Here is a 23,155-nt window from a genome sequence, read left to right as displayed (position 1 = left end):
GACTGTTAAAACATGTAATGTACTGATACTTTTTATGCTTTTAAAAAAATATATAAAAATTGATTTGACAATTCCTGAATGAAAGAAAAAAATGGAGAAATCCATGAGCAGATTGAAATCTGAGAAAAGGAAAGTAGTTTCAGGACTTAAAAAAGTTTCTTTACACTGTAATGGCTCTGGCATTAGGCTGAACTTTGGTCGCCGTATGTCAAAAAGAATGAGCACTTTTATCGCTGTGGAGCTCAGGCCAGCAGCAGGCACCGCTGTTTGTCTTTCAAATGCCATTGTGGGTGAGGCCACAAGTGTAAAGTGCCTGTTACAATTTTCCTTTCTCTGTGGGACCCTGAAACTCACAAAGGAATGCCAAATTATCATCCTGTGATTTCGTGTCATTTCAAATGACCAACCATCATCCAGTCAGAGTCGACAAAATGATTTCCTTAAACCCTTTCTTGTTTCCTGCGAAGTTAAAGCCGACGAGGCCAATTTAGATGAAGCACAAAGGTGGTTATGCATAACAGCAGCTCACCCACTCAGTTACAGAGCGAGAAAGCACATCTAAACGGCTGTATTTAGCTTCATCCTGAGCAAAAACTAAAACGAATTTGATATGGATGGGAAAATTCCAGCTGAGTAGAACCACAGGAGCACTATCTTTTTCAGGTAATTACAATTATATGTAAACACTGTTAGAGCAGAAACAATGCAACAAAGTGGATCACACACACACTGCTGAATGATCCACTTCAGCATCACAACAACCTGCATTCACAGAGAGGAAGATGGCATTACACCTGATTGCCAGTAGACTCCCAATCCATAAAATGAAGGGCCTAGCATTCCTTGAATGAATGCATATCACCCACTGGCTTTTAGGCCAGTGTTTTAGATTAAGATCATCTTACATGGAGAAGATTATCTTATGTTGTGAACGTTGAGGTGACTTTATAACATTGAGAGCAATCTCATACAATACTGGAATTTCTTGCATGATCTGTTAATGCTTGGAATATGTCAGGTGAATGACTCTCAGCTACTACCACCCGAATTTACCTCAGTATCTGTAAAATTGACTGAGGTATTGTCATTTTTGTGTAGACTAAGGTCAGTTAGCTGTGACAGCCATCATAAATTAGGTTGACACCAAAAGTTAATCAGTTGTAGTTGTCAACCCAATGATTACTTTCTGAAAGTTTAAGTAAAATACGTTTAGTGATTCAGGAGATACTTTGCTAACGGCACAGACAAACAAACACACACACAGAGACACAAGCAAAAACATTTTCACTCCACCTTCACCTGCTGAAATGATGTCTATTTTGAGTTGACTTAATATTTATTTGACTTTGGTATGTCTAGTTAAAAAAATAAGTAGAATACCAATAAAGTAAGACATGTTTTCTGAACTTTTTTAAGCAACAAATTGAACCAAGTCTTTACAATTCCCCCTTTTTTGACAATACTGCTTTGTCGCCACTAGTGGGAGCTAGTGAACAGGTGGGGCTTCAAGGATTCCCCTGCAGGCTCCATCTTAGGGAAGAAAACAAAGATTTTGTTTGAACAGTGTTGGGAGCCAACAGTGATTTTATAGGTTTGTTTAAAGACACAGGTTAAGACTTCAGGCAGACAGGTAGTTAAATAGATGAGTTTTAAGAGGCTGGGAGTTGGGTTACATCAATGCAGGCTAAAAGGATGAGTCAGTAAACATTTAGGCAGATTTAACCGAGTGGATAAGGTGTCACACTTGCCCTGAAAATCTGAGCTGGAATAAAACTGACTCAGAGTCAGATCAGATATTTTCACTCTTCAACTTTTTAATTTTTTTTTTTTTTTTTTTGCCCACCGACAAAGCAAAAGGCGATAATGGTTTTGCCTGTGTGTGTGTGTGTGTTTTTCTGTAGCATTAGCAAAAAAAATAAATAAATAAAACTCTTATGAACCACTAAACAGATTTTAATAAAACTCTCTAGAAAGTAATTTTTGATAATTATTGGCTTTACATCTTCAGTTGATTAAATTTTAGAGACAACTCCATTCAATGTGGCCATCGCAATTAAGCAACCTTACGAAAGCAGAAATGTCTACAATGCAGCCAATTATGAAGGTAGTGAACTAAAGTTTGGTGTGGTGGTAGTAGCTGTGAGTCATTCTCAAAGTATACTGTAAGCACTAATTGTTCAGGCAAGATTTGTTTTTAAAACTGCCATTAACTATTAGAATCAACTCTGTCTGACTGGTAGTAAAGTATTTCATGAACCACTGGACAGATTTTTTAAAAACTTATATAAAAAGTAGTCATCTACAGTTGATTAACTTTTGGAGTAAATATGAATCAAAATGGCCACCACAGCCAACTAAAATTGAGAAATGCCAAAATGTCTATAACTCAGTCAGTTTTACTCATCTTGAGCTAAAATTTGCTGCGGTAGTAACTGAATATTATCCCTAACAAATGATTTAAGAACTTCACATTGTGCAACACTTCAGCTTAAAACTTGGGCAGTAACTGTTGACAACAACATTGTCTGTTTGTTAGCAAAATATCTCATGAACCATTGAACACATTTTAGTGAAACTCTCAGAAAGTAATGATTGGATGTACATCTACAACTGATTACCTTTTGGAGTAAACACAATTCAAGATGGCCAACACAGCTATTAGGCATTAGCCAACATAAAAATGGTTGTAACTCAGTCAGTTCTATAGATACTGTGCAAAAATATGGTGTGAAAGTAGCTGAGAGTCATTCCTAAACACATACTGAGTGCTAACACAGCTCTTGAGATATCACAATATTGCATGAAATCGTGATTACATTTTTTACATAGTTTGATCCAAATAGTTTAAAAATCTGGCATGAGAGGAAGCAGACATCCCTTCTAGGAATGCTATGTCTTTAATTTAGTTTAGATTAGTCAGAGCGCTGCTGCTTCCCACCTGCAGCATGAAACCACACACATTTGCACACTGACAATGTCATACAGTGTTACACACCTGTGGTCGGCGGTCACACTCCTTGCCCGAAGCCCACAGGGTTTCCCAGTGGTCCTGTACTTGTGCCGCAGCTAACACACGCTCTGTGAAACCCTCCCGTCCAGCGGTGCAGCTCTGCAGGCCTCCCGGAGCTCGCCTCACACAACCTACTGTGAGGTAACGAGGAATTAGAGCGCAGAACGGATGTTTCCTGAAGATTTACAGGATTTAAGTCCTCATACTGTCACCCAGTAAGAGTCACAGGCCTGCGGTTATCAGTAACACCAACAACCGCCTGCAAACCAAGATAACAACACCTCACCTCTGAGGCATGACTTGTAAAATGAGGGTTAGTGGGCAATTAGAAAATCAACACAGTTTTACTTATCCTGATGTTCAGGTCTGACATAACCTCTCAGTGGTTTATTAAAAGCCCATATGTGAGTCTGTGTTATTCTTAGTGTTTGTGGTCATTCTGTCACCTCCAACATCCAAAAGTTGCACTAAAGCAGCAGCACTGTAATATTATTATTTTCCCCAGTCTCATTTTACCTGATAAATTCACAGTTAGTAGACTTTGTCACCAATGCATTAATGTCTTAAATCAGAGATAATCTAACGCATGCCACTTGAAAATGAAAGTGCTGATTGCAAGAGTTTTGAACTGCACTTTTTTATGAAAACACTTAAAGCAACAGGTTGGATCTTTTGAAGTGGGGTTCTGTGGAAAGGTTATTATTAACTATTATTCTCTTACCTGTTGTAAATAGCTCTTTGAACAACCTCAGTTTGGCAAATACAACTTAGTTCTGACCAGACTGACAAGCTACCACAGGACTCTTGGTTTCCAGATGGCCAGATAGAGCTATTTACCAAAGGACCACAAATTAAATTGTTTTTTTTTTTCTTTTCTTTTCAGTCAGATAATCTGGAGGACATTCCCAAGTTGTTGTTTTTTTACCCATTTCCTATTTGGACAAGTTTCAGCATAGTTTGCATGCTTGGTGGAAAATGTCTCCCCTGTTACCCCTTTTTGAAAGATCAGACAAACTTTCTGTATATTGGCACCTGTGACAAAATATTTCCTAGTTTAAAATATGTAAAACAAATTGTTGTATGTTTGCTTTTTGAAGCATTTAATGCTCAGTCTGATTCTGGAACTGCAAACAATGACTAATGTTTTAGATGGACATAAGATGTTTAATTTAGACTTTGTTTTAAGTCTTCTTAAATTTTATTACTGAAATGCAGGATTTCATCAATTTATTTTATAATGGTTTTCTTTTCATTTAAGGGCATTGGAGGCCAGATGGAGGTTGTCCAAGGGCCACTTTTGGCCCGAGGGCCATATATTGCCCATGTGAGCTAAGAGCTAGTCCAAATGCACCCGAGAACAAAGAGAACTCTTAACAACGTAGAACTTGGATCTCAAAAGTTTCATAGCGGTTCATACAAACACTATTTTATAAACCTTTATATCGCCATCAGATTTTCATTACATGTTTTTTTTACACTGAATTTTATGGTTATTTGCAAGTGCAAACAGCAACAGCAGCTGCTGTAGCACATGCAGTGCAGCCTGAGGCACTTCCAGCAGGAAAATCATGATGTTCTTGCTGGAACTGACAGCATCATAGGGGTTTATAACATCACGTTCACCTAAATCACTGTGGAATTTAAAATACTGTCTGTTACTAAACTACCTCATGACCCACTGGGCAAATTTTAATGAAACTTACAGAAAGTAATCATTGGATATGCATCTACAACTGATTCACTTTTAAAGTCAGCTCAATTCAAGATGGCTGCCACAGACAACCGAACTTAAAAAACACAAACAAAAATGGCAATAAATTAGTCAACCTTGAAGCTGTTAGCTTCAGGCGGGGTCGTAGCTGAGTGAAATCTTTATTTAAAACTTGGGCATTAACTGTTGGAGTCAGTCTTGTTTGTCTGTTACAAAAAATATCTCAAGATGGATTTTAATAAAATATTTAGGAAGTAATCACTTTATGTAACCATACAAGTGAATAACTTTTGGAACTAATCCAATTTAATATGGCTGCCGCAGCAACTGACCTTTGCAAATGAAGAAATGTCTATAATTCAATTAGTTTTACAGAAAATGTACTCAAATTTAGTCTAGTTGTAGCTGAGAGTCACTCACATCATAAAGTCGTTTTAAAACTTTAGCACTGATTTTTAAAGTCAACCCTTTTTGCCTGTTAGCGAATTATCTCATGAACCACTAGATAAATGTTTATGAAACTTTCAGAAAGTAATTACTTGACACATGTTTAAAACTACTTAGCGATTCAAGATGGTCGACAAAGCTAATCAACATTAGCCAACACAAAAATTGTTATAATTCAGACAGTTTTACAGATACTGAACTATAAGCTGATGTGGTAGTAGCTGAGAGTCATTCACAGCACATACTCTGACATCTCATGATATCTAAAACGTTGGCATGAAGGTTGGCGAATGAATGCTATGATTTTAATTTTGTCACTGGCTTTAGCAAACTTTAAAACCTTGCAACTTTGTTGTGGTCATCGGCAGCTCAAATAAGAAAGGCTTCTAGATAAAAATGTTTGCATCACAAATGTAAAGAAACGTACAATAATAAACTGAAGCATGGGTCAAAGATAAAACTTTAACTGAATTTAAGTACATATTTCTGCCATTTTTGTGATGTTGTAATAACCAGCACTTTTTCTGTACTAAAGTGGGTTCATTTAATAGCATTGCTTTGAGTGGCTTGTGTTTTTAAACAGGCGTCTTGTGACAAACTGCTGCAGCCACTCCTCATTCCAGTTGCTTCTCCCCGGAACAACCTGGTAAATACTCTCAAATTAGGCGGCTTAATCTCCCTGTCAGCCTTCATTTGCTTCTACTTTCTCACATAGCCTTCCCAATTTTTTAAAAATACTTTTAAGCATTTTTCCTTCCCATGCAGATCCTCATCAAGATAAAATCTACTACACCAAGCTGTCATGAATATTTCTGTGCAGGGTTAGTAATTTTTTGGTGGTTTCTGACTACTACTGCTGAAGGCATCACAAGCAGCCAAACACATGCACTCTGTGACTCATTGAGATGTCATGAAAACAACCGCTGGATTAAGAACTGTCCACTGATTCGCAAACAAAACCATCACGATTTAAACATCTGAAGCCTTGATTATCCTGCAGTTTGTTGTCTTAAGCTGTTAGGAGCTGGTTGACACACACATTTTTATGAAAACAAACTATTTCGATAGTCTAAAAGATAAAATAAACATCTGTCTGTGAGTTAACCTTTGCCGATTTTGCACAAGTGCATAGCAGAGTGAAGATGCACAGTAACAACGACAGAAAGGTCAGATTTTACAACCATCTAACAGAGGGGCCCCATGTTCAGTAGATGGGCTTACACCCTGGACAGGTATGTACTGTGCAATTACCACACTAGCGTGCAATTATCGCTAGGTGCTGTAGCATTATGTGCGGGAGCAGAGAGCAACGTAAAGAAAGAGACAGCTAGTGTTAGGTGTCGACATTTGCTTCACCTGACTAATTTTATCTGCCCTACAGTTGTGCAGAACATCCTCAGATATGAGGGCAGACTTGTTGCATGGCCTGTGCTGCAGTGGGTGTGACCAAGCATGGGAGAATGTGCGTAGGTGTGTTTGCCGTTTTAAAAATAGGGCATGTCTGACAGACAACTGACAAATCGAAATGCGTGTGTTTAGGTTTGTCTCAAGAGAAATACAGAGAGAGAGAGAGAGAGAGAGAGAGAGACCGTGTGACTGTGGCTCGGCTGTGTGAGTGAGTTCGACACCTCCATCGTCAGAGACAGACAGAATGTAGAAATGACAGGAATTCTGACAACTATGAGGACTGGCTCACGAGAGATTTGCTTGTTTATCGCGGCTTGTACATATGGACGTTTGTGAGTCTGTATGCGTGTGTGCACAGCCATGTCTGCAGGGTGAGGTGGAGGCCAATGCTTTGGCAGCAGGTCTGGCACGTCTTTCAGGCCCGAACCTGCAGAGGAGAGAGGGAAAAACTAAAGAAGCAGAACGTAAATAGGTGTGAGTCTGCCTCCCTTCGTGTGCGTCACATATTCCTCACCATCACTACAAGCTCCTCGCACTGTTAAGCCAAATACAAGTCAACTCCACATCGCACTGAATCCTGAAATGGTTTACAATCCATAATGAACAGACCAGGAAGCAGAAAAAGTGGACTGCTTTGAGTTAATCAACATCCACACACCCGCAACGTAATCTCCAGTGAATCTCTGAGTAGATTCACTTGTTGTTTGCATCTCGCTGGGTGGTCACAGTTTCCACTTGATACAGTTTTATTATGTTCTCTGCTTTATGTTTTGGTTTAGACCCATATCTGTACATCTCTTCCACAGCAGAACACGGAGCAGGCATGTGGGGCACTACTTGTTTTGCTTCGACACTTCAGCCAGGCGCATCACTGCTGATGAATACATTGTATTTCAGTAGTCACGCATCTCAGGAATGCGTTTAAAGTCTATTTGAGGTGCTCTTTGGTTTGTTTCATTTCCAGCTGGCCACATAGTTTGTTTTCTTTATTTTGATAGACGCTTCCTGAGATTCGGCACTATGTTCCTACAGTATATCATCATCAGCGGTGCAGGAAGTGCTTAGAGTCTATAATAAAGAAAAAAAAAAAAACTGTGAAAGTAGCTTCTTACAAATTAAGAAATAAATATGTTAAAATATGGCATAAAATCTGTAAAAGGATCAAAAGTAAAAGAGCTTAATGCAGAAAAATGTGTTATTATATTAAATTCTATCAAGAGGGATTTACCTTGTTACTTTGTTCAACTCGTTTTGAACTAATTTCTAGTGGCAACTAATGTTTATTGTCATGACCTGACAATGATTTTTTTTTTCCATTTCTCTAAATGTTTGCTTATAGAAATAAAAATAAAAAATTACTGCCAGAACTGATAGAAAATATCCACAAATAAAATGTGTACCAATTATTAATTCTATTTCAATTTGTACAAAAGTTACTTTTTTGTGAAATTACATGACATTTTTATGTTCATAAGATGCTTTGTGTTTAAGACTTTTATGCTGCAAGGTAATTCCAGCTTTCAGAAAAATGTAATGCTGTAAAGTCACTACATGTATTTTTGCAGATGAATTCTTCAAAGCTTTATTAAAACCTATTTAGTGATTCTTGAAATATTTTGTTACACAACATAAGCACACACACGGACATGGGCGGAAACATCATCACTCTGCCTGTGTCTTTGACAGTGGGCAGTAATAACTATGCCATCTTGTTGGCACATCAACATTTGGCCTTATGACTTATAAAGTTGGTTAAATTTACGAAGATCAAGATTCTGCGTTGCAGTTGAAACTGAGTCAAGTGTCCTCTGAGGATGTTGTCAGATAAAAGGATTTCCTAAATAACATCCAGATAATACCTGCACCTACACAAAAAACACTTCTAAAGAGAGGATGTGTCCCCTGGGGCAAAAAGTAAATCACTGTACATTGTGACCAAGGCATAAAAGTGGCATTACTGAGTGTATCGACTCCATAACCTCAAAGGAAATCTCTATTTAGCGGCTATAAAAGGACGCCTTTGCTCTCCATTGCCGTTGGGCCGGTTATGAAAAGAAAGACTGGATTAAAAGAAAAAACAGAGAGAAGAAAAGTGGAGAGCGGACAGGTGAAGTCCTGTGGCGGTGGAGGTTTGCTCAGCTGTGCGGTGTTCTTTTCTGCACCCCACCCATGTTACTAAAGCCTGGGATATCGTTCCATTTCTCCCATCTCCACCCACTCCCTCGCTTGTATCGTTCTCTCGCTTTCATATTTGCACAGGTGAGAGGACAGCAGTCCGATAGGTGTGGGTGGGGGACCTGAAAGTCAGGTTTGCCTAGCCGGTGGAAGGAGTTTTACCTGCGAACATGGGATGGATGGGGATCTGATTGCAGGAACCCAGCCAGCCTTTTGTCTGGATAGACAGACAGCAAACACACTAACTAGAAAAAAAAGAAGGAATCCTGTCAATGAATGATTTAAAGTACAATAATCAGTATGAGCATGAAACATCAAAGTGGCAGACACAAATTAAAAGAATTAAGAGCCTAGCGTTCTTTAAAAGAATGCTTTTCACTCACTGCATTTCATAAGAGTATTATTTCCCAATGGCTGCCACAGCCACATGTTGTGAGTTAATACTCAAAGTTTGTGTTGAGGGGGACACTCAGCCATACTACCACAACAAAATTTAGCTCAATATTTGAAAATCTGGCTGTTTCCTAAGTTTGGTTGGCTATGGGGGCCATCTTAAATTGACTTGACTTCACAATTGACTCAGTTGCAGATGTACATCTAATGACTACCTTTTGAAACTTTTATTAAAATCCGTCGCTTGGTTGTTGGTATAATTTGTTAACAGACAGTTAGTGCATACTGTAACAGCTGTTGTCAAAGATGTTATGCAATGGATATTTCTCTGAGTTTGTGTTGAGGACGACTCTCAGCTACTACCACACCAGATTTTAGCTTAATATCTGTAAAAATTAGTTAGTTCTAGCCATTTTTGTGTTTCCTGAGGTCAGTTGGCTGTAGACAGCCATCTTGAATGGATTTGACTCCAAAAGTTAATTAATTGTAGATGTTCAACCAATGATTGCTTTCTGACAGCTTCACTCAGATATTTTTCTAACAGTACAGACAAATAAACACACACAGACAGACATGGTAAAAAAACAAAAAACAAAACATTACTGCGAACGTTTTAGACACTATTTAAGAGCGAGGCTGGAAAAATGGAGGGTGGAGAAACCAGAGGCAGGTGGAGCAGTTCTAGAGTCATAAGGGCGGGGAGGTTTTGCTGCCAGGGCCAAAAGTTCAGAGCGAGGCAAGTGTGCTGGTAATTCAAGCCACCATGTGCCATGGTCTCACGTGTTTCCCTTCTTTGTCCTGAAAGACCTGAGCTCGGGTTTCTGCCACATCCAAGCTTCCTAGGAGATGAGGTCCCCCACGCTCCCCCTCTCCTTGTTCGTCTCTTGAGCCCTTCGACCCACCCTGCAAGAATAAACACACACACACTATGGGCAAACACATACATAATACATCAACACCATGAGAGAATTGGGCAAACAGCGAAGCACATGCTTTAAGCCTGAGGAACTCTACTTTATCCCACAGCTACAAGCAAAACACATCAAACAAGATGGACAAACCGTGAACAGATGGGCCGAATCAAAGGGTAGCCTTTTGTTTGTCACGCCAAAAAATTATGACAAGTTACTCTGTGCCTGTTAAAAATATACTGTCATGCAATGTAACGAAAGCAGCCAGAGGAATGAGTTGTAAATCACCATAATTATCATTACGCCCTTGTCAAGAGAGTGTCGCTCAGACGCATGAGGTGGGATTATCTGACATATGTACACCTGAGGCTATTCCCTCCCTCGCTCCCCTCCCTCCTCCAGGTGAAATTCCACCAAAGCAGCTTGATCTGATTCATAAGTTTGTCAGTGAAATGTAAGTCTTTAGCACCTCAAGGAGAATAATTGAGTTTATTATTTTTATACCCAATATATCTTTTTCTCCAGTATAACTGTTTGAGCAAACCTGAGAAGTACTTTTGAAATGTAGGTTTTCTGAGCCTTTCCAGTCAGTAAACAGGACTGTAATGTTTTTAGTGTTTTTCTTAGCTATTTTGCATTATAAAAATCAAGTCCAAGTAAAAGCTAACACAAATTAAAGGCCTAGTATTCCTTTCTGGTGGCTGATTCTTGAGATGTTTTGCTAATGGCAAACACAGACATGGGCAAAAACATTATTGCTCCTTCTTCGCCTTCGGTGGCGGGTGATAACGATTCTCCTTTAGGGTTGCTGACTACTGAAAGGACACCTGTAGTTTGCACTAGCACTGTTTGTGTGAGGCTGACTTGGTTTGACTAGCTGTAAACTGGTTGCTGAATATGCAAAAGAGCTGTTTGTTTGCATTAAAAAGATTTTTGAATTCTTGAAGAGAGAAAAAAAGATGATGACGCTTCTGTAAATATTATGGTGGCTGCTACAAGTTAAAATGGAAAAACTAAAGATAAAATAAATAAATAAATATATATTTCTTTTGTTTTTTTTCCACAAAAAGTCTATGTTTGAAAAAGCACAAACAATTTTAAGTGACAAACAATTATGTGTGGGATGTTTTGCAATCAGACTAGAGATTCAGGATGCTAATCTTGAAATTCCTTCATTCCATCTAAGATAATAAAGTTTCTTTTTTTGGGCCCATGTGTGAAAGTTTTAGCTTGTTTTACTCAATAGTTTTGTATCTTGATGTCACTATTGCTCTGCATGATGCAGCAGCTTGTAGCCTGAGAAAGAGAAAAAAAAACTTCCTATGAGAACCAAAAAATATCTTTTGTCCTATGTTCTTGTTTTAATAATCACCAAATTTGTCATTATTACTTGCCTTTCATGGCAGCGGGTATTGTGTGTGTGAGTATTCATTTGTCTCTCTGTCTGTTAGCAAAATAAAATATAAATAAAATCTAAAAAATAAATGTTAGCAAAATATCTCACAAACAACTAGACACATTACAATTAAACTTCCCTCTACAATTGATTAACTTTTGAAATGAACATGAGTCAAAATGGCTGCCACAGCTAACCACTTAGAAGAATGGCTTCACTCAGTTTTGCGAATATTGAGCTAAAACGTGGTGCGGTAGCAGCTGAGGGGAACCTCCTACACATTCTGAGCCGTATCTTTGTTTTCAATTTTGGCATGCAAGGCAGAGGGCGATATGTATTCATTCAAAGAGTGCGTCGTTTAATTTGTGTTCTATAAATAAACACATCTTAAAATATCCCAACCCCACTCTGCAAGCAGAGCCCTTGCTCAAAAATGTTAAACTTTTGCGTCGTGAGATTCCTTCAACGACACAGACGGAAGATTTGTTATCACAACACTCGCTGAGCACGCAAAGCCTGGAATGACGATGATGTCATCAGGATTTCATAAGGCCTGTGCAATAACTGTCTTCACTACACTATCACCAGCCATCTGTAGATTAGACAGGAAATGAGTGTAATAGTGTCTGCATTGCACTGAAGAGGAAATAAAGCTGCTTCTAAAAGTCAGAAGTCTAAACTCAGTTAACCTTGACAGCCATTTTGAATTTAGTCAACTCCAGGTAATAATGAGTTTTAAATGTACAGATCAGGATTACTTTCTGGAAGTTTCGCTTAAATCTGTTTAGTTCGTGAGATATTTTGACAGATGAGGTTAAAGCTAAAGTTTGAAGCATAAATATTATACAATGTGTGGTGCTAGAAGTAGGGTTGGCTCCAAATGTAGATCTACATCCAATGATTACGTTCAGAGAGTTGACTCCAGTCATGAGTGGCAAAGTTTTAAAACACATCTTGCACAATCAGTTAGCACTTGAGCATGTTTTGGAAATAACTCTCAGCTACCAACATGCTAAATTCTAGCTTGTTGTTTGTAAAACTGGTTGAGTTACAGTCATTTTTGTGTTTGCTACAGTTGCTTAAGCTGTGGCGGCCACCTTGTATGAGGTTTACTCTAAAAGTTAACCAGTTGTAGATGTATTCCCAGGGATTACTATCAGTGAGTTTTAATCAAATCTGTTCAATGATTTGAGATATTTTTGCTAAGACTTCAGACAAATTAACACACAGACACAGGCAAAAACATTCTCTCTTCTTCTTTTCATCAGTGGGCAAAAATAAAGATTCACTGTCAGCTTGGAACAGATAAGGGTTAAAGTTTGGAGGAAATAAGTTAAAACACTGTTTTTAAAATCACACTGCAACAGTTCCTGAAGTAATTTCTGTAATTTATGCCCACCATTCACTTAATATGTCCATATTCAAATAGTTCTTCTTCGTCTTTGTGATGCACATAACCGAAACCCAAATCTGTCACTACCCAGCAGCTGCATAGATATTGATAGATAAGTCTTTCTCCGTGGGAGGTCGTGGATCAGGCTTTCAGACACTGGTAACTCCCCAGTTGTGGCTGACAAGGTGATCAGGCTAATGGTTTCCCACTGGGAGAACAAAAGACCCCGTCATTTAAGGCTGCATAAGCTGCAGAAGGTGGAGACCCCTGCAGGTACGTAGTCACACCTGATCAGCTCATGAATGTATCATGATATGTGAAAAGGAGAAAAAAAAATGATCAAGGAGAATGTAAAAAATGACATGTATGCATTGCTGGAGGGAACGGAGTGACTTGAAATAAGAGACTTGAAAAAGAGAGAGAGAGGAAGAGAGACTGATAACATACTGCTACTTTGGAGATTATGTTCGTCGTATGTGCTTTTATTACTTGGCAAATCTGTACACATGTGTATCTATTCATGCAAGTACATAAGGTGTTCACACTCTCTTTGTAACTTGCTCTCCTGGTAAACTGTCAATCACCTGACTGTATTTGGTCATCTGTCTCCTTTATTATGAGAGCCTATAATGTCATAACTACCATGCATTCATTGTTGTAATCTTTTCTTAAATTATAGACAATACATTTCAATTTGCACTTTCAAATTTTGTTCTTGTTTAGTGTTTCAAGTGGTTAACATTTTGTTCCTCCATCCTATACTCAATATTTGCCTCAAAGCATGTCATTTGGAAGATGTCAGTGTGTTTGTTGCTGGCCTTGTTCAGAAATGATGAGCATGTCATGATGAGTCTGAGCAATGAAACTGTTTACATGTCAACAAAATGCATTTAAGATCAGAATCCTCCCTTTGATTGTTGCTTTGAATGCAGCCTTTTTCAAGTTGAAGTAATGAGAAAACACTGATTAGAGGTTAGCATTTTATTCAGACTTTGTCTTTGACTTTGCACAAGCTTTTCAAAACTAACTTTTTTTTTTTTGCCATTTCTAAAAATATAATTGTTTTTAAAATGTATTTATTCACATAAAAACACTGAAAACAACCCGAAAATGTTGACATAAATAAGGATGGACAAAGCGACTCCATTAACTTCCATTGTTCAAAATGGAAGTCAATGGAAGTCAAAATTCACCAGCTTCTAAAACATTATCTGAACTGGGTTTTTTTGAGTTATAAAAATGGCTCATTTGTTTACATGGCAGGACTTAAAACTGCACTTTATGGGGTGCTTGTCCTTTATGGTTTCAACTTCTGGATTTCGTTTCTGTGTCTAGTAATAATGTATGTTTATGCCCATAATGTAGCTGTGCCAAGCTGCATGTGGTGCTGTATCACTGCCATTAAACAAGACGTGAAACATGTGTAAAACATTTGGTTGGGTTGCTGCTATCTTAAAACAACTTGAATCCCAAAAATTTCATATTGGTCTATGAATCTTTACAGTGTCATAAATTTGTCATTACACCGTTATTTTAGAAGAAATATCACAATACTCCAACTGGAAGTGCCTTAGGTTATATTGGAGGCATTCAAGCTCGCTGCCACTTCTATTTGTGCTTCCAAAAAGTCATAGAAATCTGTGTAAATAACTTGCATTTTGAAAATGACAGTGGTGTAAAGGTTTATAAAATAGCTTTGTTCTTGGCCCCACTCAGACTAACTTGTTCACATGAATATGAAGTTATTAGTTTTTGTTTTATTCACAAGACAGGAAAGTGTTGAAAGTCATCCTGCTTCCATGCTTTTCTCATGATGGTTATGTGAGGTGCAGTTAATTTTTCATAGAACAACTCAATATTAGTGTGCATGAAAACATTTGGAAGACAACGTTTAAATTAAAAAAGAACACAAAGGTTGATGTTCTAATAGCAAAACTTTTATTTCCTACTTTCCTGCTAAGCTGCATTACTTTTAAACAGAAAATATACAAAATCTTCAAGCAAACTTTACAAAAGTTGCTTCTTTTGATGGTGTTTTTTAATTTTTTTTTTTTAATGTTGAAAACAGTGGCACTGCCTAGTTTTCCTCTGCATTTTGGAGCCTCCTGGGAGCTTTGCCGTGTCAGTGTGGAGGTGTGAATGCTAACACGGCTCAATCTGTATGCCACAGAGGAAAAAACAATTCATGCTAATCTGCCTCCACAGACAGGAGTCCAGTTAGGCCAATCAGGAGAGGAATCATCTGGAGTGGAGAGGGTTCAGAGAAGCCCAGATCAAGGCCCTGATTGCAGCTGGGTGAATTACAGCTCGAGAACAATGACGGCTGCCTGGGTCAGCGCTGATGGAGAGCCTCTAACTGCACCGGCACAGAAAGCTTCGACTCACCTGACATTCGTGCACTGATGTGCATACATGCATGAGTATGGGTGCAGATGTGCACACGTATAAGCACTGCCAGCAGAAGTTTTATTTTTCTCACAAAGGTAACAGGGATCAATCCTTGCCAGGTTTACTCAGTGTCCAAAACGTAACCATGAGGCTTGCATTTGACCCTTTGCATTTCACTCCCAACAAATAAACCAAAAACAACTCAGCAAGCCGCTTCCTATAAACTCAGCACAGATAAAACGGGAAAACTACCTTTGCCCTGCAGCGGCGCATGCAAATCCAGCGGGAAAGGCTGAGGTTTGCATGAATGAAAGAAGGAGGGAGTTCAAATGTTAAGTGCGCACGGGGGAGTTGGAGACAGAATGGGGGTGTCTCCATTAAGAGACTTTGATCTGCCTAGTCATGATTTAAGAAAAAGAGCGTAGGTGACCATGTGACTGATCATAATTTCTGATTTTGATTTAAAAGATTTAATGATTTTGCATCAGCCTAAATCTGTAAAAACAGCAGACATTTGATTTATTTGCAGTTTTTCAAAATGTTCTGAATGGACAATAAACAAGCAAAATTAAAAGTTAACACACCTGATAATCCTTTATCTTGTCAACAAAGTGGAAAATTGAATCATTTCGAATATTTAAAAAAGTAAAACTGAAACCAACCCAATGGCATAACAGTAAATCATTAAAAATGAGTCTAAAAGAAAGATAAAATTTCAACATTTTTACATCAACATTATTAAAAACATGCACTGGGTATTAACCTAAATTTAGTTTGAGATTTGTAGTCACGTCAACAGTTTTACTAAATCTCACTGCAATGAAAAGTATTAACATTCTTCAGCTGTAAGTTGTCTGTTTTAAAAAAAAAAGTCTGTTCCTACTTGCAGTATAAAAAGTGGTATTAGGAAAGAGTTAATTCAGGATTTGTTTTGTGTGTTTTAAGGTGGCTGCACTCTTGCCCCAGGTCCTCTGTTGGAGCTGAGAGGCTGGCTTTGACGTGCGATACAACGCCAACCAGATTGCTCTGAGCTTTAGAACAGACAGGTGAGTACATGCTGCGCCACGCAGACGCATTAAAAACACAGGTACAAAGTCACGTGGGTGACCAGGCTTGTGAAGTTGTGCTGAAGTGTCAGCGCAAACTGGGTATTAGTGGGAAAAGGCATTTCATTGAATGAAGTTTAAAGCTGAAGTTTTCTGAAACATACAGGTAGGTTTTTGTCATTATGTTGAGTATATAGGCCATCCCTGATCATTAGATTGGAAACCATGGCTACATTTCCAAACAGATCTTGTTTTGAATCTCCAGGGCATGACTCATAACACCTAACCCAACACTTAATAGTTTAGAGGTTCTATTGTTGTTGGTTTTCTTTCTTTTTTTAAACTGGTGAGAGCAGATGAGCTCCTTCCAGTAAACCTGAGGGAGGCCTGCTGAGGGGAAGATGGCGATGAGAAGATTTTTAGGGTGCTTAGAGTTTTTGGGGGTTGAGTGGGTGTATTTAGCCCCCAGCAGATTGTCCCCTCTCTCCTTCCATCCCCTCCTCCCTCCTCCTCATCCTCCTCCTCTCTCCTCCCCCTGGCTTTGTGTGCCTTGAGCCCACTCCTCCCCCTTTTGTCACCCGGGCATTCCGCTTTGGTTAGCACACACAATGGGCGCTCAGTGCTCACCCTCCTGACACTGCATTCTGCCTGTGTGCACCAGGGAGTGGGCACAGGAGGGAGAGGAAAAGGGGTCCAGGGGGGAAGGTTAAAGGATGACAGCAACTCACCCCATGTGACCAAAATGCCACCAAGCACCAACTACCACCCCCCCACAGTTTTCTCCCTTTTTTTTTTCCAAAGACGACCATCTAACTTCACCCTTCCATACAGATGGGCAGTAAAAGCAGAGCCAGTGAGCCTGTTGGCACACTGAGAAACAAAAACTCAACCTCACAAGCCAAACAAATGAACAGGTGTCTCTTATGGCTGACTGGCAATGCTGAGCACTGCCTTCATTTGGCTTGCTCTTCTGGGTGCACAGCTACATGTGTGTTCCCTTCATTTTGCCGCTGCCGGGCACACATCCTAAATGGAATTTTAAGACCTGGCTTTGAATCATTTTTGTCTGAAAAATAATCCCCCCAACATCGTCATGAGTAAGAGCAAAACTGGCAGAGTTACAAGTCCAGACTCTGCTGCCGTGTTTGTCAAAGATTAGGTGCTCATCGCGGCCTCCAGAAGTTTGCTCTGCTAATATAATGGCTGCTTTTATTTTGACAGGCAATGAACTGCAATATTTTGTAAACAGACGCATTTTCAAAGCACAAACAGAAGACTCTCTAGCTGCTTACTTTCCAATCTGTGTGACATGCACCACAAATAAATGACAACCCTGTGCCACCTGAAAGGATCTCGGTCTAAAATTAAAAGTGCAGAACTTCTAGCCATAATTTAGCTCCTATATGAGGAAGAACCTAGTAGTGTTTTAAAGGTATGCATTGCATTATCCTGAGCTATATCAAATAGCACAGTTTAAAAAAGGTTACTCCAGGTCATTTCCAGTTATATTGATACGCAATTCTAAAATGCAGGTACACACTCATTCTAAACAAAGCATTTTTATCTGCATACTTTACTTAACAAATCTGAGTTTAAATATGTGCTAATACATCAAAACTGTCTGACAAATGGCTCTTCCACGGGCACCATCATTGTTGGCTTATTTTCAGTCACTTCGGCTGTTTCATTTGGTAAACAAACACATGAAGCAGCTGGCAGCTGAAGACAAATTTTGCTTACAAATTTTTAATTTAAGGACACAAAAAACAATGATATAAGGGTAAAGAAATAGTAGAAGTTTTGTTTCTTATTTTATGATTTTTTTTTTACAGGTTTTTATGTCATCGAAATGACTACCTATAAAGTGTGTGGCAGAAGCTCAGAGGCTGGTGGTGGTGGTGGTGGTGGTGGGGGGGGTTAGTTTGGGTTTCAAAGACCCTGCTTGTTCGCCCATATTTCACACCACGGTGACATCTTAAAGCCGAGATAGGCCCGGTTGCTTCACCCTCTCTTTCACTTTCTGAGAAAAGAAGGGGAATTGGGATGTGGGGATGTGGAAGGGTCGGAGAAGGGGGGGGGGGCTCTGAAATATATGCAAATGGTTCCCCAGAGGGGATACGAATTTTATGGGTTTAGAATGTAGTTCAGCCAACCTGAATAATCAAATGTGGGAACAAAAAAAAAAAAAAACCCTCAACCCCCCAACCAACCCCAATCATCCCACCACCACAACTCCATATACCTCAAGCTTAAACACCCCCCACCACAACTTTAGGCCTCATCTCTGTTCCCTCCTGCCAGGTTTTCACATAAGAGGAGCCCAGTACGTCCAAACTCTTATTAGGATCTCCTTACGGGGCAAGGGATAGGAAGGGAAATTACAGGAGGGAGGGGGTGGAGAGGGGACCGAGGAGCAAGAGGAGGAGGGATTGAGGAAACGAGAAGAGGGCCTAGTGTACCTGATCAGGCAGAACTGCCGGCTTCTGATTACGACACCATTTTCTCAGCGGGCTTCCGAGCCTCATCCTGCTCCTGTGAATATGGAGCAGAGGGCCAGCCAATCCCCACAGCGCTTTCTCTCGTCTAATGGCAGAATTAAGACCGTTTAGAGTGATTTCCTCTGCCTTCGCGTTCGCTCTTTGAAAGAGCTGAATCTTTTTCCCTTCACGACGATTTACAATGTGGGGGGTCTGGCATGCAACTGGTGAGAGAAAAGTTCTACATGACTGAACATAACGTTACAACAGGTGGGGAATTGAGCAGAGCCTCTGCAGAACACGGCTCAGAACAATTTCAGCTTCACCTATACATTCCTAACAAACTGAACTCTTTCAGCTTTGACCATTCTTTTTACTTTTACTTGCACGCTTACATTAATATTGCTTTATGACACCTGAAGAACAAAGTTTTTAACTTCAAAATCTAAAAAAAAACTTGTAAGTTGTCCTCTCCATCCCACGTTTTTAAAAATACTAAAATCAATGTCCCTAAACACTTTTCTTTGCCTTTTTGATTTAAGCTTTATATTGGATTTGTCAGAAATTAATAAATATGCCAAGGAAAAAAAATCTAGTTATGAGATAGTTTCAGTTTTGATGAAATGTCCAAGAAAACCAATAAGAAAATGAAACAGTAAACAATACAGTCAATAAAGGCTTAATATTTAAGAGGGGCAGGTTTGAGAAAATTATATTCTTAATGTTTTTTAATATTATTTTTTTAAGGCTTAAGGATTTGTGGTAATTAGATATTCTTTTTTATTGTTTCTTACTATTTTGATACTTTTTATTGAAATGTGCAAAACTCCACCTGGACTTGTTTGGTGTTTTTTGATGAATCTGAGAGTATTTTCTAGAGCTGAAACTCTGAAGTACTGTCATAAAATTTAAAAAAATAGTTGAAAGGTTAACTATTTAAAGCTATGGTCTTTCTTAGCTGCAATTTGCTCATCTTACAAACTCTAAGCAGTCTGGGATCATGAGTCTTTATGATCAAACTGATTCATTATGACACAAACCCAAACATGGTGCAAATCTGCTTAAACTTGCTCTTTTTGTGTCAAACTGTATTATGTCAAGCCCATCACTGTGGAATATGGAATAGCACTATATTAAACAACCACAGATTGAACCTGTTGATTTTGTGTTTCCCATGCTGTCTAATGATCTCCCCCTCCCTGCCTCTCCTCCAACCTCCAGTAGACAAATCCTTCAGCTTTATTGCCCAGACTCAAGGGCTGCAGGTGCACGGGCCACAAAAGAGAATACAGGGGTGCAGCGGTGGAGGAGGGGATGGGATGGGAAAGAGAATGGTCAGTCGGAAGATAAGAGGGGAAAGGAACAGAGCCCCCCTACCCTGGTTTAACCTCCACAACTGCCCTTCCTTCCCCTCACCACTTGCCTCCACCCTCGTCCCATGTCTACCCTGCAACACCTTTCTGTTTTGCTCCACTGCCCCGTCACAAGTAAGGCGAGCACAAACGGCAAGCGGCGCTGCCTGGCGCTGCCAGGTCTATCCGAGTGTGTGTGGCTTCAGACAGGAGTGGCAGACTGACCATGTGGCGGGAGCGGCCCTTTTCTTCTGAACCAGCAGAGGAGCAGTAATGACTTTACGCTACAGCTGTGCCTACTGAGGTCTGCCATACTTCGCCCTGCAGAGGCCCCACATCAACATCTGAAATGGGTTCATGTGTTCACTTCCAATGTGGTTTTTAGCACAGATAAGGGGTTAGAAATAAATCAGATAACTAAACAAAAACTCTAGATTAAAAAGATCAGATATCTAATCAAAAACCAGGAAACTATTGTGTGGTTATTTCAAAGCTAATCAATTAAAATCCTTATTTAGGCTTGTCATTTATATTGTTAAACTTTTTCATTTGAAATAATAAGATTGGAGCAAAATATTTCCTTGGTGTGAGGAAATTTGTTGACATTTGATTATTTTAAAATCACAAAATGTTATCAAAAAAAGTCTTTAGTGTAAAGTGGATTTTACACAAAAGATAAGACAGTCATGGTAAAACGCTTTGTCATTGTTGTTCACTTCTGAAGTTTAATGTCTCAAGAAAGTGGCTGCACACCATTTGCAGTTTGGGCGATAAAGCATCTAGCTGGATGGGTGCAGTTTGCACTTCATTTCAAGCAGAGTATCAGCTGTGTGCATCAGCCGAATGCCCTGCTCAGATCCAGAAGCTAAACTGGCTAAACCATGTGACTGATGAAAACAAAACAAAGTTGTTTCACTTCCGAAATCTAAAAGTGATGAATAAAGTCAGTGTGAATATGATAAAATACAGGGTGTCTGCTAAACAATAGGTGATTTCTATATTTTATTTTTTTTTTGTCTATTTGCAGATTTATGTTGTCAACTGTTAAATGACACCCTAATCTTAGATTGCACTGATAGTTTACCTCTGATTTAAAGTGACACCTCCTCCATTAAAAAACAGGCTCCTTCCATCCATGCAACATCACTTCTACCCGGGGCATTGCCAAGCTGACTAAAAGGGAAGGCACCTAATGAAAAAAAAAGTTATGGTCTTTACTAGGTCTTAAACTTAGACACAAAACATCAGATGATCAGCATTACATGAAGTATTTCACAGTTTCTAACATTTATGAAAAAAAAATAAAAAAAAAATCTGTGTAAAAATACAAGCCCATCCTATATCCTTTCATAGGAATTCAGAGTGTAAGTAGCAGCCAGGTGCTGCTAATTAAATGTACTTGATTAACTGATCCTCAGCAGGTGTGAGCACCTTTAAAGAAAGCAGGAGAGTTGACAGTTTGCATTCTGGTGTGTGTCAACACAAGGAGGAACCCATTAAAGAAGCACTTTCCTATTAGTTTGGTGTATGCTTTTAAGTTAATTGGGAAAGAATATTCTGCGTAGAAAACCTTGAAAACAGTTGCCAATCTTCTCAAAAGTGGATGTCCCAATAAATTTACCCTGAGGTCAGACTGTGTAAGCAGAGAATTTCAAGAAAATTAAATTAACAACAGGAAATCATAAAACAAACTCAGTTTTTGGTTTCAAAAGGACTAAATACAATGAGGTCAATCAACTCTGAGTACCCTAACCTTAAGTTAAGATTGTGAACATCAATACCAAGTACACTACGTACTTATCAAGTACAGCTGAAGGTACAGTACGTACCCAAGAACTTTATTTCATGTACATTGTTATTGATCTTTTCCCACATTTATATGAAGTAGTGAATAATTATAGAAATTAAATTTATCTTTTGTATTTGTGGCTAATAAAGAGAACAAAATGAATGTGAATTACATGTCTTTATGAGCAAATGTGATAAAAAAAGTGATATTTTTCAAACAATAAATAATTTAGGTATAAGAATGCATCCAATCTGAGTGTGAAAATCATTTTCCACCATCAGGCATTATGGAGTAATTCTGTTTTGTATCAGTCAGATTGGCTAAAATTGAACAACTCATGTCAGACAGCTTTCTTTAGGAGGGGGGAGGAACACTGATACTTACTTTTAGAAAACCTGGAAGTGAACAGGCTTACTTCAGAGTCTGTTACCATTGCGATAGACTCAGAATTTCACTAACCTCTCCGGAGTTTCCCTAAACTCAGGGTTAACTTACTCAGATGGTTTACATAACTTGCTTTAGAAGAATCTTCTATTCTGACCTTTGGTGGTGTAAAAAGTTATTTTTTTCCATTTTGCTATGATATTTTCTTTAAAATACTTTCATTGCAGTTGTTTTAGTGTATAGTTTTGATGTTGATTTCTGACTTTTCATTGTGTTATCTGAAAGTTGCAGCCGTTGCTTGCCTTTGCATTCTTTTAAAATATTTTGTTTTACAACTTATTAAAGTATATCCTGAAATATTTTCACTTTTTACTAAATGTAATTGTCTTTACCTTTATGTTGTTGTGTTTTAGTAAGCCATTATTTTGATTTAATGAAATGTTGCTCTGATTTTTTTCTCTGTTTGGTCTTGACTTGCTGTGTTTTGTACAAAAAGGCCACTGAAAGTAACTTTATTTTCAAAGTAGCTGTGTAGTAAATGACATTTAGAATAAAACTGAATTTTGAGGGTTTGTTGAAATGAGTCAAATCAGTAAACAACTTAGGTATGACTCTCAAATTCAGTTTCACCTGTTGACAAATAAAATCCATCTCTTTGCACTCACGATAGAGCAGACCACGTCAAATCCAGCTCCATCTTTGTCACCCAAACCTATATAAACACTGAATACTGCCTATGTTACTCAAGCTGCAGAGCTGGGAACACGCCCATGAGGACAGGAATAACAGGCCACTCAAGAGTCTGAGGACACCTGAGACTCAGTGGCACCATACTAACATGATGACTCTTTAATGTCTCCTTTATCTCCATCCCTA

This window comes from Kryptolebias marmoratus, linkage group LG9, assembly GCF_001649575.2.
Source record: "Kryptolebias marmoratus isolate JLee-2015 linkage group LG9, ASM164957v2, whole genome shotgun sequence".
Lineage (NCBI taxonomy): Eukaryota > Metazoa > Chordata > Actinopteri > Cyprinodontiformes > Rivulidae > Kryptolebias > Kryptolebias marmoratus.
The sequence above is the reverse complement of the archived record's forward strand: the minus strand, read 5'-3'. Positions refer to the sequence as shown.